Raw genomic sequence first — 19,794 nt, forward strand, 5'->3', positions numbered from 1 at the left:
AGCAATCTTTTTATTCATATATCAGTGCAACATTTAACTTTTAAAGGAAGCAATAACATTTCCTCTCAGCAGAGGTCACTTAACACAAGATTTGCAACACTGGATGAGAAAGTTATCCATGGGTCCATGGTTTGGGGAAGAAAAAAGGAGACCTTCTCCAAGTAAATAGTGCTTTGAAGGTGTTTGGCATAGGAATACCAGTTTATCAGAACCCCAAACGGGTACGTTTCCGGTGTTTTAATCTTGCTTTTCTTTTTCTCCTATGGATTCATAAGCTTTCTGTAAACTGAAATAAAGAGTCTATATTAAATTGGCGCAAGCTCCAAACAGAGCCTTAGTGTTCAGTACCTGAGTGACCACGGTGCAGGGTGAGTTGGAGGTAATCTTTCTCATGAATGCTCGTGAGGATTACTAAACTCATCTAAACCAGTGTTAGGTCAGTACTTCAGAATCCCTGCACATCAGACGCTGTTTCATATGCCTTTGCCTGAACCTAGGTCCCCAGGTATCTACTGGTCTCCAAATCTAGAATTATTAAGGAGTCTTATATATCACACACTGGTCTTCTGAGATAATCTTTCTACTTACCGTTTGCTACCCAGCAGCCTTGACGGGGGAGCTTGTGAGGGGGACAGAATCTCAGGCCCCACCCCGACCTACTAAATTAGAATCTGCAATTTTAAGAAGATTTCTAGGTGGTTTACATGCTGTGAAGTTTGAGAAGCACAGGTCTAGAAGAACAGTGCTGCATGGACCAGATCTAATGTAGGAAAGTTCTAGAACAGGGTTCTCTAACTTGACTGCACATTAGAGTTATGTGGGGAGCTTTTTGAAATTCTGACTCCTTGAACTTCACCACCAGAGAGCCTGATTTATTGGTCTAGGGTGGCACCTGTCCAGCCATAGCTTTAAAAGCTTCCCAGGTGATTCTTATGTTCAGCCCAGGTTGTCAACTTCTCATCCTGGAGCTCGTTGGAAATGTGTAGCAGACCTCACCCCTCACCTGCTCTCTCAGAATGTGTATTTTAACAAAATCCCAGGTGACTCATAAGCACTTTAAAGTTTGAGAAGCACTGGAAACTTTAGATGCAGAATACAAAGCTGAGCGAGACAGACCCTACTTTCAGGGGAACAGACCTGTTACAGGTCTCCGTGCCAGAGGCAGGGAGAAATCTCCTAAGAGGTTTATAAATTGAGTGGCCCTGGCTGGGAGCCTCAAATGGTTTGCTGTGTCATCTTTGGTGTGGTGATTATAGGGTCCCCATCCCTACTCTAGATATATAGGTGTCGATTCATTTTCCTGCTAGCAAACAGTATCGTTTTCTAGTGAGGAGTGTGGGTTCTTAAGTCAGACTGCTTTGGTCCAACTTTGGGTAAAATATCTCTAAATCTCAACATCCTTATCTGGGAAAAGGGATAATAATTTACTGCCACTTGGTGATTACTAAAAAAATGCTGGCTGTTATTATCAGTCATAACACTGCTCAATCTATTGTCTTCAGAACTTTTTCAGTGCCCACTGTTGTGAATGGACTGTAGTCACATTGATGTAGGATATTGTATATCTGCAGTAACAATTCTAAGAGCCTTGGGTTACTTGAAGGTAAGGAGCTTTCATGATCATTTGTTTTATTGAGTTTATAATTACTCTATTTAGCAGCTCCTCAACACAAGGAAGCTGACATTTTCCAGTCAAGAGTGGTAATCTAAAGTCTTTAGTATAGAGAAAATAAGGGGTATTGAGTAATTATTATTGTGAAACAAAATCATAAAGGCTCATTATTCACACGCAGCGTTCACTTAACAACTATTTTAGGATCCATCGTGTAATATTATACTTAGTCAGGTACAGGCCTGTCCTATTAGGCAGTGAACTACTCAAGTCTTTAGTCTTGAGACTCAGAACCTATTACAGGGCGCAGCACATACTGGACACTCAGTTTTTGCTGATTGAAGAACTTAATTAGCAGCTGCGTTATGCTGGGTACTAGGTGTCCCCAGAGAGGAGGCAGGTGAGAAGGCTTCACAGATCACTCTGGTTCAGGGCCTAGAGAGCCAGGGGTGAGGCTCCCAGGCTGGGGCTACTCAGCACCGTGTCATGGAGGCCCTCGTGGAAGTGTCAGTCTCTGCAGTGGCCTGGAGGATGACCTGGGCATGTGCAAATGCCTGTGGGGAGATGCAGCAGGTGACTTTCCAGATGGAGCCAAACACGCAGAAATATTAGCAGCTGCTTGGATGGGGGGACGAGAGTTGGGAGCTGAGGAGATGATTAACCTCGTTGCCTCCCGTTCCAGGCCTCTTTCTTCTGCTGAAGGAAACCGTTACCTGTGGTGGTTACTATGACTGTATAGATGGATGAGCATCCACAAACAATGTACAGGATCTGTCACACATTTTTGAACTTCATGTAAATGCTGGTTTCTTGTTTCCTTTTGTAACTTGCTTGTTTTTGCTCAACATTTCAATTCATTATTGATTCGTAAAGCCCCAATTTATTACTTTATCAGCCATATAGAATTCATTACATGAGTATACACTGTAACTTTCCTATTGATGAACATTTTGGCTGTCTTGTATTTTTGTCATCTCAAAGGCATGTTTGTGAATATTCTAATTCGTGGTCTCTTGTGCACATATGGGAGAGTTTCTCCAGGCTAGGTATATATTTAGGAATAAAATTGCTGGACTGTAGTTTATAATCATTTTCTGGGTGAACCACGGCATTGTTGAAAGGGCATATTACATTTTCTTTGAGAGTATGTAATTTTATCTACTCCTGTCTATGAAGTAATTTTTAGTTATTTTACCTCCTGATCCTTATAATTCCCCGATTCTAACTAAAATAGCAGCAGGCATCCAAAGAAAAAGCCTGGGAAAGCAGTGAAGTGAAACCAGCTCCTTTCCCAGCGGGGGCACTGGTGCGCTCTGAGCTCTGGTATCCGTTGGTTAGGTCTGGTGGCTGCCCCGGGATCGGGGCAGATGCCCAACTCCCAAGTTCCCAGATCCTCAGGCGGCCGTGGCAGTTGCTGCCTGTGTGACAGCTGTGATCGTTGCCCACTTCTGCTTGTCTGAAACAGGATTTGAACAACAGGACACACGAATATTTGCACTTCAACAATAGCAGAAAAACAGGCACAAACCAGAAGTTGAAAAACAAATCACATAAGATTAAGTGTGGATTGAACACAGCTGAATTTTCTATAATTTAAATGAATTAGATCAGTTTTGTTGCCTATTTCAGTCATTCCTTTAGGGCCAGGAATGTGTGTGCTATAGGAAATTATGGTCTTTAAAAAATACTTGAAAAACCTTAGTGCCATAAAAGAAAATGCTGACTTGCCTTTCTTTTTTTTAATGGTGGTGGACAACCTTCTCTCTCTCCCATAAGCAGCAACCACCCTGCTCTACGTAAACTAAGCCCGTCGTCCTCTCTCCCTGTTGTCAGCTTGCTGCCCGGCTTCCAAAGAGTTAAGCTGGAGGTTTGTGAGGTCATGTGTGACCTCACTGGCTCTGGACTTTTGAAGCTGAGCTCTTGGAGGGAACTGCCTGTTGAGAGGGGAGGCTGGACAGAGGGGGAGGACTTCAACTTTTTCAAGTTCTTGCCCCTCAGCCCCTGAGGGATATAGTGGCATTCTGGGAGCATGTCACTGCGGAGTCCCTGCGCGGCCGTGTGCATGCACAGCAGAAGCAGCTGTAGAAGTCCATTAAAAGGGCCCTTGCGGACGATGAAGGCTTGCTGAGCAGATGGACCGGGAGAATGCTCTTTGTATCCCTGACAAAATTCTGGGCAGACTGCTTGCTGATGGAGGTAACTGGAATTCACTTTATTTTCTTTGTTTGGTCCTAGGCAATGCTGGATTATTTATGATGGGAGTTACAGAAAATGCCTTGGATGTTAAGCTGTTTTATTTCAAATGAAAAACATTGTAAAAAAGTCTTAGAAAGTTAGGAGAATCATCACTGATATAGTTTTCTAAATAAGGGTGACAAAAGTGAAAAGGGTGTACTTGTTAAGGGTTTCTGATGGGTGGTCCAGATGAGACTTCCCCCTTCGTAGACTTGTGCTGTCTTTGAGGTAGGTGGTCAGACGTAGCCTGGTGCTTTAGACTGTGGTGCACTTTTAGATACCTTTTGTGAAACTTTATTCAGGCGTTGGAAGGTCACCAATTGAAGCTGGTCATTCAGTGGGGTCCATTCGGCTATGCACAAGGCTGTCATTCTTATTTCGGTGTATCACTGCTCTAAAGGGACTGTGATTTCTCTTAGAATTCGGCATTAGATTTGAAACTTCAAAGTCTAGCTGGTCATCTAAAGAGAAAAGGCATAGGGGTTGTTTCTTTGGTTTTTGGTTTTGGTTTTTTCCCGAGCAGAGGGAATTTCAGCTGCATAGTTTAACTATGCGAAGGTCTGTGTGTTCATGTTCAGCAGGTACAGACAAGTGCAGGGCCTAAGTAAGGTCAGTGATGGTAAAGAAGGAAGCTCCAGCCAGTGAGTGCATTGACATTACGTCCATTCTGGAGATGTTTTGGGGTTGAAGGATTTATGAACACCCCAGGGCCTGTGGGACCCAGTGTTTGAACGTCCAGGGTAGTCAGCTGATTGTAGCAGGTGTGTTTGTGGGTATGCGTTGGTTAAATTGGTATTTCCTGCCTTGATTACAGATTTTAAGTTCACAATTTTACGTTCATATTTCCAGTATTTTATAATATCATTTGTCTTACGTGGCCATGAGTATAAAGGTTTTGTCTCTTTCTAATTGGATATTTTGTTTCATAGCTTTAATAATAAAGGACAAAGAAAGTGCTTGGAAAAGGGACAGGAAATGTATTTTGTGAGAGGCGTGAAGCATAGTGGTTGTGAGCCTGGACTTCGCTGTTATAGGCCCATTGGTTTAAGTTTTACCTCTACTTCTTACACTTTGACCTCTAAGAAGTTACAACACCTTGCTGACCCGTCAGGGTGGAAAAGTAGCGGGCCTGCCACTCGGGCAACTTCTTGCTCCAAATAGCTGGGCAGCAGGGTGCTAATTAATTACTCTTGATTGGTTTCTTTACATGTAAGTAGAGATGCTAATGAGGGGTCTCTGGGGTGAGTATTAACTGATATGCAATGCATCGGAAGCATGTAGCAAAATCTCTCCGGCATTAATAAAAGCTGATAGATATTAATAAACCGTGGCTACTATTATGTTTAAATTGTTCTTGGAAGCGTGCTCATGAATTGGAGTTGCGGCTATGCTCGCACTGTAAACATCAGGGCTTCTTTGTGGCAGAGTTCCAAGGGGCACCTTTATAGTGCCTTGTACCCCACAGGGGTCCCCTCTTCCCAGCCATCAGTCACCCCTCGAATGTAGCCTTTGGTGGCTAGGAGGGCTGAGAGGGAAAAGTGGGTGGACCAGTGCAGCCCATCAGCACTTGGTGGGAACATCTTTAGGCTCCCGCCCTGGCCTGACAATGTGTCCGTTTCATCATCTTTGACTATGGAGAATGGCGTTGCAACACTTGGACCTCAGCAGCGGCTTGTGACCCGCACTGGGAGTAAGAGTGAAAAGATTGTCACAACCTGCCATTCTTCTGCATTCTCTCCATCGGGGCGCAGTGCCCTTTGCCACACAGTGGTGGCTGTTCTTGGAGGGTTATCTGTGTTTCTCGCTCAGCCCTTTCTATCTCTGTGTTCCAGGAGTTAGCAGCTGTGTGCCTTTGGGAGGCTGCTTATTAGCTCCTATTTCCTGGTCTATAACTTGTGCACAACATCTTTTTTCCATGGTTACTGAGCAGGTAAAATATGTGAAAATGCTTGGCACAGAGTAAGTACTAAATACTAACAAACTTTCTGTTCTTCCAAAAATTGCTCCATTTCTTCTGTTACTGTGAAGAGAAAACTTATACAATTTGTAAATGAGTCTCTCCTTGTTTTGCTTTATAAAGGTTTCATGTCTGGATGAGTGTTTCTAAAGCTTTTAATTTAAAACAGTTTGCTTGTGTTATTAGTTGACTTCATCTAGTGTCAGTTTCTCTGTTTGCCAGTCCAGTCTATAATCCATATAATTTTTAAATTTAATTTGAACTAGTTTTCAGAAATATGGAAGGGATATGTGCCAATGGTAGAAATTCAAATAGAAGTCTGTTTGGTGTCACTCCTAGAAGGAACCTCCTGATGGTTTGCAGTGAGTCTGTGCAAGGCATGGTCTGTGCAGCTCATTGGGAACTGATTTTAAACTACCGTCCTGGTGCAGAAGAACAGATGTGGTATGGAAAGTGCTGTCAGCTTTGCCAGCTCCCATGCAGCTTGGGCCCTCTCCAGTGCCCAAGTACAGCGTTTGGAAAGTTCGGGAGCTCCCTTAAAGGAATCTGCCTGTATACTTGGGTGTGTCACCAAGAGCCAAGAGCCAAATGCACTTGACAGGTCCAGCTCTAGCCACACTGTTCGGTTCATGTGATTAGGCCAGAGCCATGCAGGACAGCGAGGCACAGGGGTTCTCCCCAACACCTGGGGCTGAACCTGCTCTAAAAATGCTCAGTCCTGCAACTCTGGGGAGGCAGAGCCCGTGTTGGGCTCCAGCGAGGATTTTAGTCATTGTTTCACTGGCCTGAGGGTGTGGTTCAGCCGGCTGGGTCTGCTGTTCTCTTTGGCTTTTGGTCCTGAATAACACTGGGTGGAGGTGCTGTAGAGGGAGGTGCGCTTAAGGGGCAGTTGGAAGAGGTAGTTCAGCTTTCAGCCTTGCTGTTTACCGGCCGTGACCCTGTGCAGGGCTTCTTCAGCCCTCAGTTTCTTTACTTGGAAAATGGGACCATTGTGAAGATGAAATAAAATGAATAAAAACAAACTCATAGATACAGACAACCAAGTGGGGAGGGGGAGAGGGAGGTCAAAAGAGGGTCAACTACAAGGTGATGGGAGGATTAACAGACTTCGGATGGTTATCACATAATAGAGTATACGGATTTTGTATTATAACATTGTACGCCTGCAGTTTATATAGTGCTTTAGACCAATGTTATCCCAATAAATTTAGTAATGAAATATATAATGTACATGCAAGTGCTAGATAGATTGCAAAGTGCTCTATGGGTTTTTAAAATTCGTTTTTCTTCAAGGACTGGCTTATTCCTCTGAACTGGTTTAGGTAGATTGAAATATTTGTGCTTTGGAGAGAGGAACAGTGTAGCTGCCTGGTGTTTGGTGTCATTGGACTTTATCCCACCTCTTTGTGAAGGTCATCTGGCCCCCGTGCTCTCAAATGCCCCCAGCATGCTTGCAGACTGTATTCAGACGGGAGGCGGCCAGTATAATTTCTGTGCTCAGAATGTCCTCCACTCCCTTTTGTTGATTCAGCTGGTCCTTTATTGAGGCCCCGGTATTCAGCAGGGGAAGCACTGAGAACTGAAACCCTGAGCCACCCCCATGGACCCAACTCTGCTTCCCATTGTGAGACCTGGGATCCCTCAGTTTCCTCATCTGTACAACAGAGGGATTACACTAAAAGGTCTTTTTGCATGTGAAATGGAGATGGTGACGCTTTCCTTTTCTGTCTTCCTTCTACCTTGCTATGTCCATCATCTTATTGTCCAGTTTCTCCTTCCCCCCCTTTAAATAACTTAGGACGGTTATCTTCAAAAAAATAAGACAAGTGAGTCTTGAGGCTGAACATCAAATCGGGGGATGCTGTGTTGACTTCTGAGACCTAGATGTAATGAAAACCTTTTAAGGGGGATGGGGTGTTAGGGTGAGTATCAAACTGTCCTGCCAGTAATCTCCTGACTTTGACATTGCTTTGTTTCATAGTCATCTGTAACTAATCATCTTTGATCAGGGCTTCACGTCTCAACTCTGTTATGGGAGCTGTGAGTACCTGAAGGGAGAAAGAAAAAGGGTGCCATGGCAGCTGGTGGCCCAAATGGAGATGCCATCCTGAGAAGAAATGGAGAATGAATGTTCTTTTAGCTAGAGGCAGTAATTCCTTCAGGGCAGGGGCGGGGGCTTTTGCCAGGCTGTGTGGGAGATGTTTGCATTGCTGTGGTTTGGTTCTCAGTACTGTTCATCCATTCTGGTTTCTTAAGTTCTTTATCTAAATCTTGTTGAATAGAGGAGCACATCTATCTTGTGTGAATGTTTTCCTCTGGCTTTCCCAGGTTAGACTGCATTTCTAGGTGACAGAATGATAGGGAAACATTTGTATTTCTTCAGTATTTTGCTGCTAAAAGATAAACAGAAAAAGACAGTTAAACACTATCTCTGCAGCTTGCAAGTCAGAAGGCTCAGGACTGGCCTGAATTGTGGGAGACAGTCTCTGGCTGCTGGAACATATGCATAGTGAGTACCTTGGGGGACTCATCAGCTGGACCAGCTGTTAGAGACTCATGGGAGATGTCCTTTTCATTGAGACAATTTCACCTAAAGCATTGCAGGACTCGTGGCTTCAAAAGGCCATGATTGGTGAGAAGAATGCAGATTTGTGTGTGATTGGCTGAATAGCGCACATATATGACCATGTATTGTAGGAATTATCTCTTGTAGACCCTTCCAATAGCAATGTAAATGGAGATTCTTGCTAATTCCAAAGGGTCAGGTCTCAGATATTTACCTTGCATAAACTTTGAAACAAGTACATTAATACCTATTAAAATGCCAGGTGTATGAGTACTGCTTCAGGATTGGAGGTGGGGATATGGCTGACAGGTTTAGCAGGTAATGAAGAGTAAACCGAAGGAGGTAAACTGATCGCATTTTCTGGCATTTTGACTTTGGGAAGCTGGTATGTCCCATCCTTGGCTATGACTTTGAATTCACAGTGAAAATTGCCCAGCTGAGCATTTTTATAGCTTTAAAATGAGGGAACAAAAAAGTATCTACCTGAAACACAGCCAAAGAATGTCAGTTGCCACATTTTAATATAACAATAAACTACCTAATCCACGGGCCTTACCTTTTATGTGGGGTCCTGGCAAATTTACTGGTCATTGTGGAGCTCCCCAGTTGATAAGCAATATGGATTTCCCAATCCAACCCAATCCTTTGAGAGTAACTCCTTAAAAAAAAAAAAAAAAGAGAAAAAATTTCTAACAAAATATCTTATTAGGAAATTTAGGTTGAACAAAACAGGTACGCACCACCACACACACACACACACACACACACACACACACACACACACAAAGCTATTTTTAGAAACATCACGAGAGGAGAGAGAACTCATAGCACATACATTTGAGCCAGTCAGTAAAGTGTTTGAAATGTCAACACTGCTACATGTAGCTTCTCAGCTTCACTTGGCTGCCGCAGGGTGGGAGTTGGCCATCTCCTGAGTCAGCAGTATCTCTTCCTGTGGCACCCAAGTCTTCTTGGGAGGTCTCAGGGCCACAGAGCCATGAGGCCAGCTCTGGCAAGAGGCTGAGAGATCCATTTGCTGAAGCCAGGCTGTGGGCCAAGGGTGGAGTTGCCCCACCCAGTGTGTGTTAAGTATCAAAATCCACCCATGGTTGGCTAGTGTAGAAGTAATATTTATCTTGTGTTGCACTCAGTTCTATGAAGACTTATCTGAAGACAGCAGTCTGCTGGAATTGTACACCAACTTGGTTAAAAATGGAATTAGATAGGCCTTCTTAAAGAACTTTTAGAGAAAGTGTCATTGTAAAGGAAGTAACAGGATTTAGGAAAATTTTACTCTCTTAAAATAAGCTCTTCCTTCTGTGCTCTGATGCCATTCTTTCCACTTGCTGTCTTGATGGCGTGTTTTCTCCTTCCTGCTCTCCTTTTCCTGCCTTTCCTGTCCCATCTTCAGTTATTTAAGTTGTTACGGATCTTTCCCTTTCCCCAAATATGTAACCGTGCTCATACCCCGTATTGTTTCTCCACTGCACATTCTACCGTGTGGAGCCTCAATAGCTACCGATGGACTGGGACTTTAAGTTGTTCTGTTGTTGTAGCCATTGCATATCTGAGGCCATTGTGATGCTGATGAGCCCAGGGTACCTCCAGACCCTTCTGCGGAAGGTGGATGAGCCCAGGGTGTCTCCAGACCCTTCTGCGGAAGGTGGATGAGCCCAGGGTGCCTCCAGACCCTTCTGCGGAAGGTGGATGTCCGCAGCAGTCCAGGGTCTGCTGGTGATACAAAGGGTCTCATAAGACGTGCATTGTGCTGGGAGTTGAGAGTCTTGGGCCCTGGCACCAGTTCTGTCTATATCTAAATTTTTAACCTCTCTCTGAAGCCTTCATTTACTCATCTGGAAAGTGAGATTAAATAATTCACAGCATATATTTCCAGTTCCAAAAATCCATTAGTTGACTCTGTGAAATCATACTCATCCTGCCTCCTTAGATTAGATCTTTGTGACCATTTAGGATCTTCTGAACAAGAACTACTTGAAACCCAGTGAGGAGCCTGTGGAATTGGAGCAGGTAGAATAATACCAAAATTTAGCAGCACTGCGCATACCTTGCCCAGTGATAAGATGGTGAGCAGGTGGAGGGAGAGAGCAGCTCCATTCTTTGGCAATCTCTCTTGGGCTGCTCACACAGCTCTTCCCATGGAAGCAGCCTCCCCTGGCTACCCTTCCTCCGTCTGAGTTGACTAATAAGAAATATTTTGAAACCCCAAATGCACCTCTTCTAGGAAGGTGAATGTAGAGACAGTAGATTATAATTCTTTCTCTTAGCTAAAGTATATGACTCATGGTTGTGTCTTCTCCATCCGGTTTCAGAGGCTCCTTGTTTCTCACTTGAAAGCAGAAATGAGAGCCACAGCAGCTGAAACTAAACCAGTATGTAGGAGGTAAAAGTCCATGTGGTTTCTCTCTTGACTTGTAGTTGTCCAGTGTATGGATATTTTAGCCCCTACATGCAGGAGACAACTTCTCTCCCTTTGGAGTGGAAAAGTATGGGGTTGGCAGTCTGGGGTACATTACACTACCTCTGTGAAACTGGGCGTGTCACCTACCCATTTCTGAGCTGATCTTATCTTTCAAATGAGGGAGTTGGGCTGAGCAATATTTAGGGTTTTATCCTGGGCCAACATGCCAGGAACCTGTGGTTTCCCTCGTCATTTGCAAGACCGAGAGAGAGGAATGTCAGTGAGGGAAGAGGCGACATCAGAGCAGCTGGGCTGTGCTGATACCAGGTATAGAGCCTGTAGCATCCTTGAAGGCAGAGGCTGTCTTCTAATTTTTGTACTGCATGAAGTCCAGATTACCTCCGAACGTCTTAAAATTGATCGTTCCTTGTGGTCAGTGTACTGATTTTGGCATTTATTTTCAAGGCGCCAGCATTTTGAGGCACAACCTCCGGGAAACTTCTGTGGCTGAATTTTTCCCATGGTGGTGGCAGGTCCTTTAAACCAGCTGCACCTTCACAAGGAGAGGTCTCCCTCCAGGGAGAAGTAGAAACTTTTCTATCCATCTCCCTCTTTCTTTTTCTTTGGTTTTTGTCTCTTTAATATAAGCTTCGAGTATGTTCCTTGTTTCCCAACCTATGTGAAATGTCTGTTGGCATTCAGGTTGGAGGACCTGATGGTGCTTTTGAACCTTGAGTGAGGATTGGCAGGGACCTTCAGTGACTCTCCAGGGATTACTCACCTTTACCTCCTTGGTAATAGTGACAGTCAGAACATTGGTAAGGTTGAACACATGCATTGAATGGCTCGTTGAGAATGCTTTCTGGTCATGTGGGGGTCTCAAAATCTCCTTTTTCTATCCTTTCAGTAGCACAGGGCGACTTTAGAGTTGGCAAATTGCCTTGAGTTTAAGATATACCCTATGTCAGCGAAGGATACACTCTACTTGGGCTGGAGGAGACTTTTGTTAAGGCTCATCCCACTGACTTACATGAAGGGTATAAATACAGTGTTGATTGTTACACTTGCATTTAGTTATCTGTGCTGTTGGTCAACAGAGATATAAAAAGGATTTTATTTATAACTGTTTATTATTCAAATAGTAGTCTCCGTATTTTCTCCTGTCAAACTCTTAGACTTAGTCTGAGTCATCTGAGCTTCTCTCTTCTCCCGTATTCTAGTTGATGTAGCCATGGGATTTGGGAAACTTCCCCTGTGGGCAGCGGGGAGGGAGAAGAGAGAGAGAGAAGGTTCAGGTAGCCCCGCCTGTGCAACTGGGCGTTAGTGTGCTGGATCCAAGCACTCTCGGTTTGGAAGTACCTGGCTGCAAAAGCCCTGTCCTGTACGCCTGAGGGTCATGAATGAAGAGGGAGTTGCCACCCTGCTTATGTCACTAACTCTGGGACCACAAACCAGACCGTGTCAGTGGGGTGGTGCCCTCCAAAGGCCCAGGGGCACCTCCTCCAGGAGATTGCAGGGTTCCTCAGCTCACTGCTAATATGACAGCCTCTCTGTCTCTGTCTTCTTCAAGGTTGTATCTGTGTAGATGTGGCCAAGCTTCTATGAGTAATACTCAAATCAGAGCGGTAGTAGTAAAATATGCTGTTTACTTCTGAGGAAATATTCTGGCTTACTAAATGTCATATTTTTATCTCATGATTTTTTTCCCTTTAGAACAAACTTACCCTCAAGTTAAAACTATTCTACTTAGCCCAGCCGGGCGTGGCTCAGCGGATGAGCGTTGACCTGGGATCCAGGCGATCAGGGTTCGATTCCCGGTCAGGGCACATGCCCGGGTTGCGGGCTTGATCCCCAGTCGGGGGCGTGCAGGAGGCAGCTGATAAATGATGTTTCTATCTCTCTCCCTCTCCTTTCTTCTCTCTGAAATCAATAAAGATATAAAAAACAAAAAACTATTCTATTTAAACAACAAGATTTTAGAAAATCTAGGCCAGTTTGTGAACTCATGTGACACGCTGAGCTGAGCGTGGCTGTACATTCCTAGATTTGAATGCAAAGCTTTTCCCACCAATTTGGAATGAACTGATCATTGTAACCAGTTCTCTGTGGAACAGTTGTTGATCCCAGCCCTGTAACGACGTCATTTTCTTTATACCCAAAGTAAATGCTATGTAGGCTAGATGATTCTGGAATTTGACTGCTTTCTTTTTCTCCTGATTAAAATCTTCTGTTGCAAAAGAGCCCTGCTAGTGAACAGTATCCTTATAAGTTAGTTTTTGTGCTTCTAACTTTTCTGGTAATAAATCTTATTTTTCCATGGAAAAGCAGCCCGTCCTATTTAAGGTGGGGTAGGTCTTGTGGTCGAATTTTCTAACATCCCATGCCTTCTATTTTGATTTTCTAGCTTCAGACTTTCTTTTCAGTGGACGTGATTCAATCTCAATATGGTTTGGGTTCAAGGGTACAGAACAGTAAGAGCTATAAATATGGTGGAAGGAAGGAGGATCCTTATTCTATTTAGCCAAGATAAAGTATACTTTAAGTTGTTTATGTGTAAGGCCTTGAATTAGAGAGAGGAGATGTGTTAGATTCCCTAGGAGTCATTAATAGAATTTTCAAGTTTCTGATGGAAGATATGTGTGTTTACCTCAAATTATTTATATGTACTTGAAAAAGAATAGGGGAGAGCGACTTGTGGAGAATTCTACCCTCTTTAGAATTCTCAGGGGATTGAAGAAGGGAACTTTCTATGATATCTTCATTTTTAAAGAATAGTGACCAAAACTGTTCTAGTTTATTCCTAGGAAGGTACAGCTCTTAGGTAATTATGTATAATTGACACGATGTAGAGGATATTTGCGCAAGTCTTCTCATAATCATGTTATACTTTTTAATCACATCACCCTGACTGCTGGGCCTCTTTTAGGGCCAGAACTCTATGCAATGGTAGGACTGTGTGTAGGGTTAGGAACCTGGCTCTTTACCAGGGGATTTGTTTTCATTGCCATTTCCTGACAATATTACCTTGGGCAAAACCCCTCCCTTCTGTCTTTTCTGAAATGGTCACAGTAATGTCTACTTTCTAGAGATGTTACCAGCATCAGTTGAGATAAGGCCTATGAAGTGCTAACACAATTCCTGGAACTAGTAAGTGCACATGGAATGTCAGCTGTCGTCACCGTCTTCGTCATCGTTGTCAGGGAGTTGCGTATACTTGAGTACACCTCTGTTTCACCACGCTTTTCTGTTCTCTTCATTGAGCATAAAGCTCAGATTAGCAACAGGGGACAGTATTGCACACTCGTTTCTGTTCTACTTCTCTATATTCTACCTTTTTTGGGTGCCCTTCAGTCAGGGTGCTAGGTGAGGACTGAAGTTGTATCTCAAAGCTATTGTTAGAAGAGTAGAAAGAACTACACATCCAGGACACAGAGTTCTCTGCAGGTATCTTTCCAGGGAGAAGTAATTTCCTATTGCCTCTTATACTACTTTATCGCACAAGGGTGTGTGTGTGTGTGTGTGTGTGTGTGTGTGTGTGTGTGTGAGAAATTCCAATAATGTCTGATCTCTTGCTCATATTTTTAGCTATGGTGATTCTAATTCTTCATGCTGGAGCTTGTCTATCTATAGCAACTCTTAGTAATGGGTCCCTATAGTCCTTCTGATGATTTTATTTTATTTTTTTATTAGCAACCATAGCAGAGACACAGTCTTCTAGAGTGGTGCATCGAGAGTGGAAAAAACAATATGGAAATCGAATATCTCCTTATAAAAGTTAGAATAATAGGAAAATGTATGGGTCTCTGCTCAGGAAAAATCCATGCCTAGTTCCACATGTTCTGACAAAAAAAAAAAAATCAGAGGAAGGCTCTTTCTGTGCCTTCCCAGTGTGCCAGACTTTCTTTAGTCAATGCACTCATTCTCTGATACATATTAATGTCTAAAACCTTTACTGAAGAGCTCTCATCGACTGAATATTAGTAAAACCATACAATATTTGCAAGATCTAACTCACCTTAAAACTAAACCAAACATCCAGATTGCTGTGAAGGAGAACCAAAAAGTTGTTTCCACGTAAGCCCCTGGTGAGGAGCACTTTTAGGTAAAAAATGAACTACCTCTAAGCAGCCTCTGCACCATAGAGGGTTATAAAGGGCAGGTAAACTTTGGAGCCACGTGGTCTTGAGCTTGGGTTTATGGGAATTAAGTGATGCTGCGCAGAGTAGCTGTGGCTTGATCCAAGAGCTCTGGTTGTGAGCTAAATGCTGGTTTTTGTGATCCTCTGCAGCAGACTCAAATCTCCTTGTGTATCCAGCAGTAGGCTCTGGGAACTTTCCTTTCTGGGATTCTAAGACATTTGAAATACCTTGGCCTTGGGCGCAGCAGAAGAGGGGCCCTCTGCTGCTTTTCTGCTCCTGTGACTAATAGGTACAGTTTCTTTCTCAGCTCTACTTTCCCTCCACCTCCATTGGTCTTGAGTATTTTGCTTACAAATAGAGTAGGGTTCCCATCAAACAAAGGAAGAGACCAGGTACCCTTTATTAGCTTGGGCTTTGAAATTCATTCTCTTACCCTCACACTGAGGCAGACAGGGTTTCTCTCGAGGTGGTATGGATCAGTACAGAGGACTCTCCCTGCCCTGCGCCTCTGAGACTTCCTGAGAATGGTTCAGGCCTGTTAGTGACAGACAGGGGTCTCTTGAAAACCTCAAAGAATTTTGGCTGTCTTCTTCATCGTTGAGTCACCCAGGATGTCTGGTTGATACCAGCTGGCTGGGTGCAACCCAGAAAAGCCTACCCACACACCAGCCCCCTTCTTCCTCTTACACTCTTCAAACAATGCTTGCATTTCCTTTCTCCATTTCCACATGGTATCTGGGGAGCCCTTTCTCTTCATGGAAAGTAAGTGCAATTCCTCCGTGCTAGTGGGTTTTAAAACTGTGTGTGTGTGTGTGTGTGTGTGTTTATTAAACAGACAGGCATTTTAAAAATAATTACAGAGAACTCTTCTGTCGAGGGTTGAAAGTGGAGTTGCTTTGTCAGAAGCCTGAATGGGACCATCCTGAGCTCTACTCTGGGCATTCCTGACACTCCCAGGAAAGCTGCTGCTTCAGTGAGTTGTCCTCACTAAGAATACATGACATTTCTCTCTTCCTTTTCCATGCTGCACATGAGCATGCATAGACACAAGCACACACCTTAGCAAACCTGCAACAAGTAGGACAGTCTAGAGGCGTCCAGTTCGTGTGGGTACTACCTAACTGCCTTAGGCGCGAGTTGTCACTGCTGGTCAGGGGTTCACTAGGCAGTTTAGGTTGTAAACTTGACTTTTATACAACCGAAATCAGGAGAGGAGACTCCTTTTGCTTTCTTTCCCCTGCTTAGGTTCTTGTTTCAGCACTTTTTAAATAGCACGTAGTATTTTAATAACCTTACCAGACATAGGACAATGTTGTAGAATTTTAGGAGGGACATTCATCTCGTCCCCCTATACACACAGACACGCGAGTTGTGAAGATGAATGAATATACTGAGGCCAAGGAGGTGAGGTGTAACTTGTCTCAAGTCTCACAGTTAATGGTGAAATTGAAACGATAATTCAGCTCTCTTGACTGCCATAGACATCCAGCCGCGTGCCTTCCACATCTGACCACTGTCTGTGAGCTCCACACGGCCCCGGCGCCACAGACCTCTTCCGGGGAAGGGCGGATAAGCAGCAGTTCACAGTGTGCTGTCTGACAGCAAACTGCCTGGGGACACATCCCAGCTCCACCCTACTGCTCACTTGTGCCTCAGTTTCCCCATCTGTCAAGTGGACATACTATATGAATATTATTTTTTTTGTTCTTTTTTTCTTTGTTTTCTTTTTATTTCTTTTTTTGTTTATTTTATTTTTACTATATGACTATTAAATGTTCATTTGCCTATAAAAGTCTCAGTACAGAACCTGGAACATTGAAAGTGCTTAATCTATATTAACCCTCATTTTCATCAGAATACTTTGAATGGCAGTGGAGAGAAGTCAAGTAGAATCCAGATGGATCCCACTGAAATGTTTACCTCAGCCTGGGCGAACCATTTAGTTCACTTAGCGATAGCAAATACCAATCCCCCAGGTCATTTCTGGGAGGCCCACATGTTTGTCACAAGTGTTCTGAGATGTTTTGGCTTAGGCCTCTCCTCCAACACCCTCCCCCATTCCCTCACCGATTACTCAGGAGTGACTGGGAGCAGAGGGCTTAGCTGCTTAGCATGACAGGGTGGGACATTCTCAGGAGGAAGGTGGCTCTCACTGACCTCTTCTGGCTGTCCCCTTGGCAATCCCCTTCCTTTGAAATACTGCAGAGTAATTTTGTTGAACTGAGAGGACAGAAGGATCAGCAGTAGGATCCTTAAAGGCCCCTTGGGTGACTACTTTCTACTAAGCACAGGCCAGTTTTGGTTCCTCCATGTGATACGGTGGAGTTCAGCAGGAGGTGGGTGGAGAGAGGGAAGTTTTATGGAAGGATGGCACTGCTTTGTCTGTCTCTGCAAATGATGTGGGTGCGACAGCCACAAAGTATTGCTAAGTAACTGCCACATCTGTCAGTCCACTTCCATAGGCTGCGTGGGAGGCAGGGAGATACTGTGTGGAGCTAGTTGTGTCATCACCGTGTCACGGGAGAGCTGCAGACAAGCTCAGGTCTCGCTTTGTGTGCTAAGATACTTGGAGGCTAACTCTGTTGCTGCTTTGAGCTCAGCGTTGCGCTGACTTAGAGGGGTGCTACCTGTGGCGAGTGGTGTGTCCTAGAACCCTTGGAGCTGCAAAGCCTTCCTAGGAAACTTGTTCTTCTCGGGGTGAGTAATCCTGGTTCCTGCTCGAAGTAGGCCTCCCTGTGGCTGGCCGGAGCCCGCCACTCCCTTTGCTTTGCTGTGGCAAACAGAGGCTGCCCGCAGGGGCCAGGAGTAGTGCGAGGAAAAGCAAACCCAAGGTGCTTTGGTGGAGGGAGGATTCTGAGAGTGTCGCCAGAGCAGCCAGGGAAATTGGCCTTTTGACAAAGGGCCTTTTCAAAGCAAAGCTTTGCTCTACTGTTTTTGGTCTTTTCCCTCTTTCATGCTTAAGAAAATATTTTTCTTTAAAAGTACACTTAGGTTTGTGTCTCAAAGTTCAGTGGAGAAAATGTGCTTGGATTAGGGGTGCCTTTTCTGTGCGTGCTCTGATGAACTAACGCCAGAAACCCGTGGACGGAGCAGCCCGCGCTTGCAAGGCCTGCCCTCACGCCCGGCGCTGGCGCACGTCCGTGCTCCCTCTTTCTGGGTAAAGTGAGCGGCGGCCTGACTTTGGGAGAGAGCCATGCGCAGGAAGTGGTGTTTTGAGATTTAGTTCCTTTTCCAGGACCTCTCCCTTCTGTTTGTTTGAACATTGGTTTTGAACTGTCCACCACTTCTGTTTGTATGATAAGCCATTTCCTTGGGGTCATTCAAAGTATTCAGAGACCCATTGAGATTACTGAGAAACAAACAGGGCATAGTTAACAAAACATTTTTGAAATGCAGTTAACTGAAGTAGGTTGTCAGCCACTGAAGGCTTACATGTGTTTCATTGAGCATTATTATTTCAAGAAAATGGAACTTTGCCTTGCATGTATTTAAAGTTTCCTCCACTCCATTTACTTTTTTTTTTTTTTTTAAGAGTTCAGCACACATGTTATGAATAATGACTTACTAATAACTAAAGTGCTTTTGGAGAGCAGAAGAGATGAGGAAGGGAGGGTCAGATTATTTCCTTTCCAGGAAACCCATGTTCTTTCACTCGTCCAGTGGTAAGACCGTGCTGGCCTTTCGGTAATTTTTTATACTTAACGTTCCTTGGTCCCAGCATGAAGCCATAGCCCTACATGAAATCAAAACTAAAAATCTAGTATTACTGGCAGAAGGTTGTTTTAGGAACAAAAAGCCCTGGTCAGGGCTGTAAGATAAATTCAGGTGTGAGCTTCGGTGGATGGCATTACGTGATTAAGTAGGTGAGCCATTTGATTCATTTGATTAAATGAGACTCCAGACCATTCATAAGTATGCTCTTTATTAGAGAGATAGGAGAGCTGTGTCTATATACAGCAGGCTTTTAGAACAGCCCACTGTCGTTTCATTCCCAGAGTGACTCTCATGACCCAGTAGCCGCCTGCCTGATGAACAACTTGATTTCCTGAAGATAAAATGAGTTGTTGATCTGACTGAAGTTAGAGAGTCATCCAAGTCCTTAAGCAAAGGTGGAGAATTACTAGAAAGCTCAGAGCTGACCAGCGTGCTTTTAGAATTTAGTCTCTCATTTGCTCTGCACACTATGGTCTTTGTCAGTTAGTAGTAAAGCATCAAGAACAGTGACATCTTGATAACCTAAGTGGTTTGACCTAAAAACCTCCGCTTAATCCTAGTTACCTGTGAAAACTGCACCATCAGGGCAGAGAGGGGAAATAGCCCATTTCTTTTGGAGCCCATTCTGATTTTCATTGAACAGGCTCTTCCTCCTCTTGAGCTCCGGGTATGCATAGTAATGTTCCATTTACCTGGGTAATGTTTCAGGGGACATTGACAGAGAAGCATTTGTGCAGTTTATTAAAATACAATGAAATGATATTTGCACGTGGCAAGAAGGCATGTTTACCGCAGAGCAGTGAGGTCTCCCTGGGTTGCTGGCGCCTGGTCCAGTGAGTGCCCAAGAGCTTGCTCCTGGCTGGTTCAAGACTATCGCACATTTGTTCTCCATCTTCTAGTTTCTGGATCTTGATTTCCTTTCTCTGTGGTGCACCACCCACTGAGTTTTTAAGATTGTGTATCCTATCGGGTCACTGCTATCTTGGATTCTCTTTTTAGTTTCTGAGCATTTCTCACCCCTGCCAGTAGGTCTCTGTCTTAGCTCTTTTCTCTCCTTCTGAATATGTAGTTAAGAGCCTTTTCATCAAATCCAACCAGAAAAGAGAACTTGCATGTATATTAAAAAAGTAAGTTATATATTCATTGAAGACA

At 44.0% G+C, this 19,794-nt stretch overlaps 1 protein-coding gene across 6 annotated transcripts in view; it reads left to right on the forward strand.

The window, feature by feature from the left end:
* PSD3 (pleckstrin and Sec7 domain containing 3) overlaps positions 1-19,794 on the forward strand; it is a 461,071-nt gene that overhangs the window by 221,776 nt on the left and 219,501 nt on the right. The window contains exon 1 of one of the 6 annotated variants that reach the window (XM_081127021.1): positions 3,513-3,808. The exons of 4 other annotated variants lie outside the window; for them this stretch is intronic. The gene's annotated coding sequence lies outside the window, so the exon portion shown is untranslated. Of the gene's footprint in view, positions 1-3,512; positions 3,809-19,794 lie in introns of those variants that run through there. One more of the 6 variants, XM_081127023.1, reaches the window with a different exon arrangement.

Source organism: Miniopterus schreibersii (genome assembly GCF_964146895.1).
Source record: "Miniopterus schreibersii genome assembly, chromosome: 2".
Lineage (NCBI taxonomy): Eukaryota > Metazoa > Chordata > Mammalia > Chiroptera > Miniopteridae > Miniopterus > Miniopterus schreibersii.